Source organism: Schistocerca serialis, chromosome 2 (assembly GCF_023864345.2).
Source record: "Schistocerca serialis cubense isolate TAMUIC-IGC-003099 chromosome 2, iqSchSeri2.2, whole genome shotgun sequence".
NCBI classification, from domain to species: Eukaryota; Metazoa; Arthropoda; class Insecta; order Orthoptera; family Acrididae; genus Schistocerca; species Schistocerca serialis.
Window position 1 is genome coordinate 1101880820 of NC_064639.1, and position 13169 is coordinate 1101893988.

The following is a 13169-nucleotide window of genomic DNA, read 5'->3' on the forward strand; positions in this document are numbered from 1 at the left end:
GAACTGTGGCGTCGTTTTGAAGCTGACTGGGCAGCTGTACCTGTACACGCCATCTAAGCTCTGTTTGACTCAATGCCCAGGCATATCAAGGCCGTTATTACGGCCAGAGGTGGTTGTTCTGGGTACTGATTTCTCAGGATCTATGCACCCAAATTGCGTTAAAATGTAATCACATGTCAGTTCTAGTATAATATATTTGTCCAATGAATACCCGTTCATCATCTGCACTTCTTCTTGGTGTAGGAGTTTTAATGCAGTAGTGTGACTGTACGATCGGATTTGAGCAGAGACGCGCGTTTCTGGCCGGAAGTTTTGTCGGAGAAGAAACCGATTTACTGGCCGGAATCACGTTCCTATTGGTACCTGAAACATGGTGGCACGAAAATATCGTAAGAAAAAAAGAGGCTGAATTTTTGGTGCAGTGCTGGGGGAGACGCGATTGATGGTAGTCGACGTGGTGCATTGAGACGAGTGCTCCCGTACAGTACTTGAGATTGCGCGATTTTTTCTAAGCGATAACACTAAGTTTTCGATGCAAGTGGTTAGAATTCAGACGGAACACCAGAGTTAGTATTATGTGGATATATTTGATAGCTGAGTATGAAATCCAGTGGTGATGTGCTATATTGTGCATACTCAAGGTGGGATCACAGAGTCTGGAGTCACGATCACGTATTCTTATTTCAGAGCATGCATGCAAGTACAGCCAGTGGGCGGTGAAATTTTAACTGGCTGCGATTCACTGGACTGGCGGCGCACTATCGGCGGAGATTGAGTGTTCACAGCAGCACACCTTTGGCAGCATCTTGCAGGCAGAAGATCATGGTAACGTGTGACAGCTCCATGTTTAATAGTTAAAATGCAAACTTCCAGCATACCCTCTTGCAGGTGGTTTGTACCGGCTCTGGTTTATTTAGCTGTTGGCTGCATGTTAAAAAAAAAAAAAAAAAAAAAATTGTTAGCCAATGACAACCGCCGGTACGAGTATGAAAATCACGAGAGCAGAGAAGGCTGTAAAATTACGTTAGCCAATGGCTCGCTGACTGGGACCGGATCATGAGTAGAGCGGCCTCTAGCCGAAGAGAATGCAAGAGCCGCACCCACCCCCGGGCCGGACATTAGAAGACGGACACTAGTAGCCACGGACTAGAACAGTGCACCAGAAGCACTACTACTCGTGTTCCATATCCATTACTTGCATGGACATCCTATATAGCGAAAGACACTGAATATTTGCATGTCGCCAATTGCTTGCGACACGACAGTGTAAACCGTGGTTAACAATTGTCTACCTGCTTTATTGTAACCGTTAATGTGATTTGCTTTAATTTTGTACAGCTATCCGAGAAACTAGCATTCTTTACGCATCCTATAAGAGACGAGCGGGCAAGACACCACAGTATCATTACTAGACATAGCTAGAAAGAAGGTATGTAGTTACTATGTGGAGATAATGAATTGAGCCAAGAAACGTCACTCTAACGCATTTCTGATAATTATTCTTCAAGTATCTCAAGCTGGTATAATTTATTCACCTGCTAGCTTCAACTGATAATTTTTTCAAGGTAAACTTGATCACAGATTAAATTATTTGATCAAGGAGGGTACAATCTTGTCAGTTCAAAGTATACTTAACACTCACAGCGTCAGTTCAATTTCTAATCTCAGTCAGCATTATTCGAAACTCTTCACCTACATTAAGTCAGTAAATAAAAACAGTAATTTTTTGAGTCACTGGGCATATTTTTAAATGAGAGTTATGTGTTATTATTACACCCATTATAGATGACCTAGGTTTAAGGAAGAAATATAACAATTACAACACAAGTAAGTGATAAAACTAATCATTATTGGTATGGCCACAATCTCTCTCTCCTCGCTATAATGTAAATATAAATTTACACTGTCGCTATAAAATAACAACCTCCACCACCATTCCTCTTTTATATCCCTCCCCAACTACGTTTCAAATCTGAGTTTACCGTCTTTCGATAGTTCAGATAGCAACTGCATGCTTATGCTCCTTACGTCTGATTCTTAAATACAGAACAGTATAAGGAACATATTTAAGAAGGTGAAACTGTTATTTAATGAAATGGAATACACAAGATTCAAAGTTCCCATTCTCCTGTAGTGGGTATATTGTAGAAGGTGAGAATCTTTCTAAAAAATTCCAAATGCGTGTGTACTGTATTATTTGTGGTGTCGTATTGTACCCGAGACTCAGATGAGCCTGTGACGACACCAGAGGCAACAGGTAGATAGAGAGGCTGGCACGTGGTCTTGGGGGAGTGGTCTACTAATTGACAGCACAACAGGACTGAAGATGGGGACTTGGTTCAAAGGAAGCGGTTACCCGAATTGAAATTTTGACATCTGTGAGCAAAGCTGGGAGGAGGATTTTATAGAAGAAAGTCCGTCTATCTTCAGTAGGGCGGCTGCAGCTAGTGAAAGGTCGTTATATTCAGTGAGAATCAAATGTGTTTAATCCATTTATGTTAAGAAACTTCTAAGCCCATATCTTTGTATGAACAAAAGCAGCGCATCGGCATTTCGCAACAGTCTGTACAACAAAAGCTATGAAAGTCATGGCGTGCAGACGAAATGCACCATTACACCAGTGAAAAATATTTTAAGTACTGTTACTTCTGTGTAGCGGCATGAACGTACCACACTAACAAGGGGAGGCCGCCAGTTGTGAAATTCAGATTCGATTCATACTGCGCATAATAAAAGCTCATGGCCAGAGGTGTAATGTGGCAAAGCACCAAGATGCACTTCTCAGCCGTTGTCGAGAAAATCGACAGTTGAAAGAAACCGTTGCGGTGAAATACTCTCTACGATAAATAATTTTCCACAGCGTCGTGGCGCAGCGGTAAGCGCTCGGGTTCGCAATCCGAAGGTCGCCGAATCGAATCTCACGCCATACAACCTTTTTTTTAGTATTTGTTTCTTGTAATTCAAATATATATATATATATATAATTCCCGGCAATCAGTTGCAACAATTATGCATATAATAAGTTGTTGAAAGTCGTTTGTCGTGCAAAAACTGGCGACTTCGAACATCATTATGTTTTCCGCATACAAAGTTGTATTTCACAAATGTTATTAATTGTCTTCATAATGTTAACCACGTATAGTTAACGGAAGACGTAGAAACGATATTCCGAAACGAATACGTGTAGCATAAGCCAAACGTTCGAATTAGAATAGAGACCCCACAAACACAAATTTGCTGCGGCATGTATGAAATATAAACTCCGTTACTCGCTCGTTACACTTGAAGGACAGATGTTGAATGGGCCGAAACGAGCCGCCGCATAACAGCGTAGTTGCCTGCTAACTTCGAAAGAAGGTAGATGCGGTCCCTAGCGCAACTTATAACATCGTCGAAAATCAGTACGGACGGGAGAGCTTTGGTACACCCTGAGAAAAAAACGGAAAAATGGAGGCGGTACAATTGGAGAGCGATCTGCCTTCACCAGTATGCATAAGCAATTCATTAATAGTGTATATATATATATATATATATATATATATATATATATATATATATATATTTGAATTACAAAAAACTAATAATAAAAAAAATTGCATGGCGCGAGATTCGATCCGGCGACCTTCGGATTACGAACCCCAGCGCTTACCGCTGCGCCACGACGCTGTAGAAAATTATTAGTCGTAGAGAGTATTTCGCCGCAACGGTTTCTTTTAACTGTCGATTTTCTCGACAACGGCTGAGAAGTGCATCTTGGTGCTTTGCCACATTACACCTCTGGCCATGAGCTTTTCTTATGCGCAGTATGAATCGAATCTGAATTTCACAATTGGCGGCCTCCCCTTGTAAGTGAAACAATAGCCACTGTCAACAGCTACATCTGAGTAAAATATCTCGGTGATTCGGTTAGCAGCTCTAAAGGTCCAACATCCATTAAAAGTAAGCAATACACAAATTCAGCCACAGTACCACATGTACACATACATAGATGAAAACACAAACATACATACTAACAAGCTTAATATGTAGAAATGGTGTGGATATAAGATGGATCTCTCGGTAAAATTATCATGTAATTGAAACCGCAATTAATAAAACTGAATGCAGTTCAAATGTAGTTCATAATGACACGCCAGTTCAATCACTTGAATGATGATCTAAATATGTTTTCTTTGTTTAATCTATTTTGGTATACTGATTTTCGTGACTGAAAGGGATCTAGCATATGTAGAACCCTACTCTAAGATCTCAAAATGAGTGAAGTGGAAAGACGAAAAAACGGTAGTGCCTTAATGTAATTATTGGCTAAATTCAAATGAATTGCCTTTTTTTGCGTATCACAATGGTCAGTTAAAGCAAGTCAGTAGTAGGAAGGAAGAGGAGCCTATTTAAATCGGTAACTTCTGTGTTTTGGGGTCCGTTTTTGCATTTAGAGGAGACCAGACAGTGTCCAGGGCACAGGCACAGAGATTTTCCCTGCAGTGGGCGACACGCAGTAGAACTGCGTTTTTGAGCTGATCACTGTGTTTTCAGGCTTTGAATTTTTGTGAGTGGCGGAGCTGGACTTAGGATCGTACATGAATGCTTGACTCTGAAATGTTTCAAAAAATGTTCAAATGTCTGTGAAATCTTATGGGACTTAACTGCTAAGGTCATCAGTCCCTACTGAAATTTTTCTCTAGAGATGAATTTTATGTAGGCAGCAGGGAGCATCGCATGTGAATGCTGGACTCTGAAATTTTTCTCTACAGATGAATTTTGTGTAGGCAGCAGACATACTGTTGGGGAGAATTTGGTATTCTGAAGGGCCGACTTAGTCTTCACCACACTAGCAGCGTGATATTTCAACACCTCGCTTTGGGTTAAAAACTAACTAGACCTGTTAGGTGCAAGTATACTACGTGACATAGCTGGAACAGAGTACTGCTTGAGCTCTTGCAAATGGGTGTAGTGATGACATTTGTACAGCTCCTGCAGATAATGAATAAATCGCATTATTCACCGGGTTTGGACTATCGTTTATGGATTGCATTTCATGAACATTAATTTGTATAATACGCAGATCTACTGATAAGAAGGGCGATACATGTCCGATGATCCAGTCAAACAATATCAGTGATAGGCCCTGTCTATTCATTTAAGGTCACACTTGTTAGCCCAGCAGACTATAGGAGAATGTTTTACAAGATGCATATAACAACTTAATGTGTTTTAAAATAACTGTAATAAAGAAAGAAAAACCTACTTATCTCTTTTCGATCCTGTGTCAATGAAGCTCAATGCATTTGCCGTGCTAAGTTCAAAAAAATCTTCCGTTTTCCAAACACTAACACATATTTTCAGATATAGAAATATGTAGTGGGTGGGTGCCATTAGTTGCCATATTAAAACTCGGCGAGAACTTTCCAAATGCTTTATTTGCTTCCACGACAGTGCTCCGTTCACCTCAGTCTGCATCACAGGCCCCGCAATGCTGAGGAAGCACCCCAGCGGCCTGTGCGATGCAACGCTGTGTCATGCCAGGCTTGGCCGGCCCGCTGAGTTCCAATGATGTCAGGATGGCTGCGCCAGCAACTGACTCAGCGCTGTTCGGTGTGAGCTGCAGGTGGCCAGCTGTGTCCTTCTCCTCACCGGCTTGGCTGAGATGGCGGCGACCAACAAGTGCCCACAATCCAGTGTCCGTATCTGCGGCCCTCGCCTCAAAAGCCTCCAGCGTGTGTCGGGAGCCGAGACGACTGCCCGTGGTAATGAGCTGAAGAGTGGCCTGCAGCTGGCTGGCTGTGGACCTTGTGTCAGCCTCAGAGGGTCGAACCAATGACCTGCTTTGGACTGGGATGCTGTCGCCCTATCTGTTGCTGTGTGTAGCCCAGCAGTGTGACACGCCCCACTGTCCAGGAGAGCTGCCACACTTGAATGAATCTCATTAGAAAACAGCACCTATTTATACTTGGCTGTGCACCTCTGTTTTACCAATAGCGCTGGTTCGCGTCATTTACGCATAACACTTATGCTGGCCAGCGGCCCCCTTCTGCCTGTGACTTGCGCCATGGAAACTGCTGTGTGCGCCCTCACTGGCAGTTTTACGCCCCTGTGGCCTCTATTTGCCTTCGAATCTGCTGGTATGTGTAACTTACTGCAATCCAGCCCACACCCAGCTGTAACTCGAGCTCCGAATATCGCACAAAACTAACTTTCCCTATCCTAAACGGTGGTACCGCTACAAATATGTTGACTAGTACACTACATCAACATTTTAGTTACTGCCATATGAGAAAGAGCATGCTATATGTTGTCATCTTCTCGACTACCCAAGAAACTGATACACTGATAATTCGATTTAATGAGAGTTTATCAACGTGCTGCTACAGCAATCGGCCACACCATGGAAGAATAAAGGGAAACACTGTAATTCCTGCCGTATTTTCTCATAACAATATCGTAGCCTGTATTGATTTTCACAAATACTGGGCGGCGCACGAAATGTGTTACCAATTGTTTCTTTCACAATTTACGACGCCCGTTAGATATCCCGCTGGGATTTCTACAGCAGTACCAGCAGAGCTTGGAAAAACAAATGAGTTACGAAATGACGTGTAATTCACGATACTGCCGCTAGGAAACTAGTAAGCAGCAATGGCTGACAATGGAAGACTGGCGACAAAGCAACGATCGGCAATTGTGTTACTTTTTCATGAAACGAAAAGCTTTGTTGTGACTCAGAGGCGTTTTCCGACAACAGTTTAACACATGATGGGTCCCTTGCAAGAAGACCATCCACAGGTTGTATGATAAATTTGTACAGGAAGGAACAGTACTGGAAGCGAAGCGACCTCGGCCTAAGCCTGTTTGTTCGCCGAAGAATATTGAAGCGGTACGAGTTGCTGTACAGAAAAGTCCCGGGAAATCGTGTAGAAAGGCGGCAGTGCAACTGGGAATATCCAGACGCTCCGTTCAACGCATTCTTGAAAGGGACCTCCATATGTTCCCATACAAGATGACCTGTGCACAGAAGCTCTCTGAAGAACACAAGCAGCAGAGACTACTGTTTACTCAGTGGGCGGAGGATAGGGAAGAAACTCTCGACAACGTTTGGTGTTCAGAAGAGGCGCATTTTCATTTAGATGGTGTGGTTAACAAACAAAATGTACGCTTTTGGACCACTGAAAACCCACAAGTGCTTCATGAACAACAACATTATGCTCCGAGGATTACAGCGTGGGTAGCAATTTCCAGTCACGGACTTATTGGACCCTTTTTCTTTGAAGAAACTGTGAACAGCTAGCGTTATTTGAGCATGCTTCGCAATAGCTTCATTCCACAGTTTCTTTCCACTGCCTTGCCCTTCAACACTCAGTGGTTCGTGCAAGAGGGAGCAAGGCCACATACTGCAAAACACTGTTTTGGAGTTTTTACACGAGCATTTCGACATGCGGATCATTTCCCTCAGGTTTCCAGGTCGCTTCAATGACGGACAAAATTGTCCCCCAATAGTCCAGACCTCAATCCATGTGACTTTTAAAGGAAAAAATTTTCCCGAAACGTCCGAGTCATTTAATGGAGCTCAGAAGACTTATTCTTCAAGCTTGCAGTGAAATTACGGAAGACATGTGCCGTAGGGTAATCACTAACTTCAATATTCGTTTGAAGGAAGTTAGGAAACGAAATGGTGGACATATTGAGCAAGTGCTGAGTTAGAACAAATCTCCATGGACGGCTCTTCATTGTAGTATATGTTGCTTTCCGATTGTATTGACAATAAAGTTTATATTCAAAAACAAAGTGGTAACACATTTCGTGCGCCACCCTGTACTTGTGAAAAGCAACTAACAGTAGAATTTAAATTAAAATATCTCGAAGTAATTACTTTATTCATGAAAAGTTGTGCTGTAAGTTCTTAAAATTTTAAAAAGGTGTGAGTAGAGATAAGCGTAAACGTACTGAGCAGGCGCACAGCTTTCAAAGCGAGGAAGCCTGTTATATTTGTAGCTCCCGTAGCCTCGCCTTTCGTTTGACAGCTGCTGCAGGGTTCCAGATTTATCGCAGTTTCTTCGTCCGTAATTGCTGCTGCCAGCTGCTCCAATATTCCGTAACATGCCAGAATACACACCACTCGCACAAGACCTTTCTCGGCCAATTACACCTATCTCCACGTTTCCCTTGTCGGAAAGATGCTATCGCCGACGTGTTCTGGATGTAAGCATCGTCAGAGGGCTGCAACGTACTCGAGATAAGGTTATCCGGAACGGGATTCCCTGACCGAGCACAACAGCAGCTGACCTACGTTGAGCAATTTCCGATAACGTCACTGTCTGTCGGAAATGGGGGACAGTAAATGTTCCATTCTGTGTACTTCTCGCACTGTACGTTGTTAGTATTTGCGTTCTTTTTCCAAAAACAACTAGTTACTGAACTGACTGGAAGGCTACTTGTTTAGACATCAGTCAAAGACGGCGGAAGAATAACTGAGTGCCGGAAATTCTGGTTTCCTCGTCAATTCACTTCCAAGCGACATGCAACGTATGTGAGGCAAACGAGCGGTTATTCCTAAGCTATCTACAATCCAGTCAGTTTCAAATCTCCAGAATGCGGAACATGTGTGTCGCAAGCCATTTCATAGAGGTAAAGGAGGAAGATATCCCTTTAGTAGGATATCAATAGAAGTTCGTTTTAAAAGTGAGTGTGGCGCGATGTACCTGATGTGCCCACAAATGAGAAAAAGCAATGAATATGATTTATCAGTATGTCGAAATTAGGGATTTCGAGGCTACTGTTGAATACTTTTCGACAAAATCTGTAATAAACTGTTAGGAAACAAGAATTAGAATCTACGTACATGAAGTTATTAAACAACATTTACGTTATATGCATATCTACAATTTTATTACGTCAGAATAATAGAATATTCTGACGTAAATCGATTTTCCGGAAAGGGAGGTAAAGGATAACGTATCGATAGATACCATCCGGTACCATTACAACTTTGTGACGATAAATTTTTGTTCACTTAGACTACAGTAGAGCGTTAAAAATAAACGGATAATCGCAAAGGGTCATGAACGAGAAGCAGAATCGGTATTAACTACAGTAATGCCTTAGTAATCACTAAGGTCAGTGAAAGTGAAGCAGTTAAACCAGCAGACGTATTCGTACTTAATACAATTGGAAACGACAGCGAATGCACGAACATTGAAACAGATAAAGAGTAGCAAAAAAAAAGATTTCGTCTCTATTTGAGGAGTTGAACACATTATTCTACACTTAATTTCCGAAGTCGGCAACGAGTGTGTACTGTCAATTCTAAAGCACAGTGGAGACTCACTAAATGATCGAGAACTGTATGTCCTCAGTGCTTGCGTTTTTTTTCCAAAAAGGAGCTTCACAAATACTAATAGTAGTAGTAACTAAACTGGAAGACCACCGTAGAACTGTCAAACGAACAATGGAAAACTTCATTCTCAGAATTACAAGAGCAGGTAGCAAAACAAGCAAGTTGACGATGTAAACGAAAGTAGTACAGGTCATCATTTGCAAAAGTCTGTCCTCAGTGTGGTTGTTGAATTCAAAACCCAAAATCCCATAAGGCTTTCTATGGATTTTAGCTTCGATAACCTAAGAAAGGAACCAACCAAGGTGCTGCACAGTTCGTTTCCTGGCTTTTTGGGGTGATAGACAACAGAAATCAGAAATACATCAATGTAAGACAGTTATAAAAATCGAAGTGGTTCATGGTTGTTAAACAGTTATTTACGTTGACTCTTTCAAAGAAGAGGAAAGCACCAGCTACTACTGATAACTCTATTTATTTATCTAAATAAAGCACTAACCGGTTTAGATCCTACGAGTTCACATCAAGATGCATATTCACATAAGTTTTTAGCTCATTATTCAGCCTTACGGTGAAAGACTTTTGGGATTCTGGTGTCTTATGGTAAAAAATGATGTTGATGGTGATCAGTTTAAACACAACCGAGCTTCATGACAATCGAACACAATGTAAGCAAATATTTAAGACAGTAGTTGTAGTTACGTTACTTATGTGCTCAGATTCACAAGGAACAATGTTCACAATAGCCGGTGAAAGTGGTGTCGTCCGGTTTTTATGCAGGCATGACACCAATGCACAAGACCACCGTTGTATCCTCTCGAATTACCCAGGTTGTTCGAACGATGACTCGGGCAGAGACTATTCTTGACAGCCGACTCTGTTCACTCTTGACAGCTGTTCAAATGGCTCTGAGCACTATGGGACTTAGCATCTATGGTCATCAATCCCCTAGAACTTAGAACTACTTAAACCTAACTAACCTAAGGACATCACACAACACCCAGTCATCACGAGGCAGAGAAAATCCCTGACCCAGCCGGGAATCGAACCCGGGAACCCGGGCGCGGGAAGCGAGAACGCTACCGCACGACCACGAGCTGCGGACTCTCAACAGCCTTCTCCTCCACGAGTCTTCTACACGACCCAAGAAGAAGAAACGAAGACGTCAGATTTCGTGAACGTGTTGAATACGAATCTGGACATTCATGTTGACATTCAACTTTCAGGGAACATCTGAAGCATGTGTTCAATACGAAGTTGCGCAAAGTGAAACGGCGCTCCATCGTGTTGTAACCACGTACCCTGATCAGTCAGACCATTGTGACCACCTACCTAATAGACGATATATTCACCTTTGGCACGAATAACACCGGCTACGCGTCGTAGCGTGGAAGTAATGAGGCCTTGGTTTGTCGCTGGAGGGAGTTGGCACCGTATCACACCATACCATACAGCTCACCTAATTCCCATAAATTCCGGGGAGGGGGCCGATGAGCTCTGGTGCCACGTTCAGTCACATCCCACATATGTTCGATTGGGTTCATTTCGGGAGAGATGGGGGAGGGGAGCAGCTCATCAATTGGAATTCGCCACGTGTTCCCCGATCCAATCCATCACACGTCTGGCCTTGTGATGTGCCACTGCCGTCGGGAAACGGGGAAGGGGTTTATTTCAATAAATGAAGAAATCCTCCTAGGGATGCTAGGAGGGTCCGCCAAATGTCGGGGGGTTTTTAACAAGAATGCTTTTACATGTTCACTCTCCCTACTGGATCGGGTCGTTGGCTCTGGCTGAAGGCCTGTTATGAGACCCAACCTGTTGATTAAAACTGCCCCTTTACTAATTTTGATTAATATTTAATAACTAAATAGTGTTCAGGGAACTGGTCACTACTAAACAAACAAGGATAGCATTGAAAATATTTATTGAACAGTAATATTCCTAACATCAAACTGAACAATGACATACATTCGTAAGTGATAAAATCAAGCTAGTAATGGCGTGGTGTGACAGCCAGACACCACACTTGCTAGGTGGTAGCCTTTAAATCGGCCGCGGTCCGTTAGTATGCGTCGGACCCACGTGTCGCCACTATCAGTGATTGCAGACCGAGCGCCGCCACACGGCAGGTCTACAGAGACTTCCTAGCACTCGCCCCAGTTGTACAGCCGACGTTCATAGCAATGGTTCACTGACAAATTACGTTCTCATTTGCCGAGACGATAGTTAGCATAGCCTTCAGTTACGTCATTTGCTACGACCTAGCAAGGCGCCATTATCAGTTGCTGTTTATCTTGTGATACATGTACCGTCAGACCGATGTTCACCAATTATGAATTAAAGTTAAGTATTCCAGTAGTTAATTACGTTCTTTGCTACTATTAATTCCCTTACCTGTTCCAGACCTCACGCCAGCGTGCGTGAGCTCAAACGCGTGCCTTTCGGCTTCCTCTCCTAGTGGCTTGGCTGTCTTGCCAAGTCACAACAAATGGCAATGGACCTTAAATTCCAAAACTAATTCTTAAGGAGGTCGGATAACGCATCTGTACTTGTTATTTTCTTCTCTCTCCCCTTATCAGATGGCATAAAATAAGTCAGACAAACCTACTTCAATTACCAGATTCTCAATAATTGAGTGGCTGGAAAACTGAGCACTGGTAATCACAGGCGTGCGTAATATCGGATTAAATGCCGCAGCTGAGCATCACAGTACCAAATGCAGCGTCCTGGACAGGTCAGCAAGCTGACGATGGCGTCTGCGTCGTCGAGGAGCCTCAATTGTAACAAAAATGAATTTATTTTCGCGAACAGGCTTCCTGTTCGTAAACTCCTATTCAAAAGCTAATTCTGCTTTCTTTCCAATCATCTCGCACTCGTTAAGACGCGACTCTGCAGCCCAAAGGCGGACTCCAGTAACGTCTTGAATAAAGTGTGGCTCAAGGAAATTGCTCTGCTCCTGTCTGCTTCCTGTGAGACAGTATTCCCAACCTTAATTAGCGGAATCAGCCTGTCTCTAAGAGTAAAATATCACAGTACCCCTAACTGAATACTAGTTTCAGTTGCAGCTGGCAGACTTATTCAAAGTTCTGCACAGCACACTGAAAAGAATTTACTCTCCTACAGCAGAGCCGAAAGCACGACGTCCGCTCGCTACAGGAGCTAAGACGCTTCTCTCTGATAACAGCTCCAAAAGCTCCCCTCTGCAAAAATCAGCAACCCCACGCTATTTTTAGAGCTGGCCAATCCCGTGGCTCTAGATCAGCACACTTCGCTCCCCCTATTACTTCCTGGCTTATTCCAGTCAATCAAAATATTCCGCGCCTTACTGCGCCTAGAATGTTCTGGAACAAACTGAAACTCCGTTCAAAATTAAACCCACCAATCGTGTCTCTCTGTTCGCCCTCGCGCGGGAAAAGCTCATTGCACTAGCTTAACCGCGTTTCTTAGAAAGAATCCAGAAAACGTTAATAGACGTGGGAAGGCTCCCTTAGGCGCCAGCTCATCTCGACATAGTGGCGTCGGCGTATCGCCCGGCGCCAACGAGGCGCCGTCCCTCGAACGCCTGCCTCAGTTGTGCGCGCAATGGGTGCCTACCTGGTCCGGCGGCGCGTCTCCCCCAGTGGGACGCTTTCGCATGCCGACTCGTAATGGTCGGTTGTAAACTTCCGCACCCCTCTGCCCTGCCTTTGAGCAGTGCCGCTCGTCCGCTCCAGCCAAACTCCGTGAAAATATCACCTGAAACCCGCCTTCATGCAACATGCGAATTTCTTAAAGTTAATACGCGTCTCATGCCGTCTGATACTCCCTATATTAATTTCAATAGACTGATTGCCTGATAAATAAC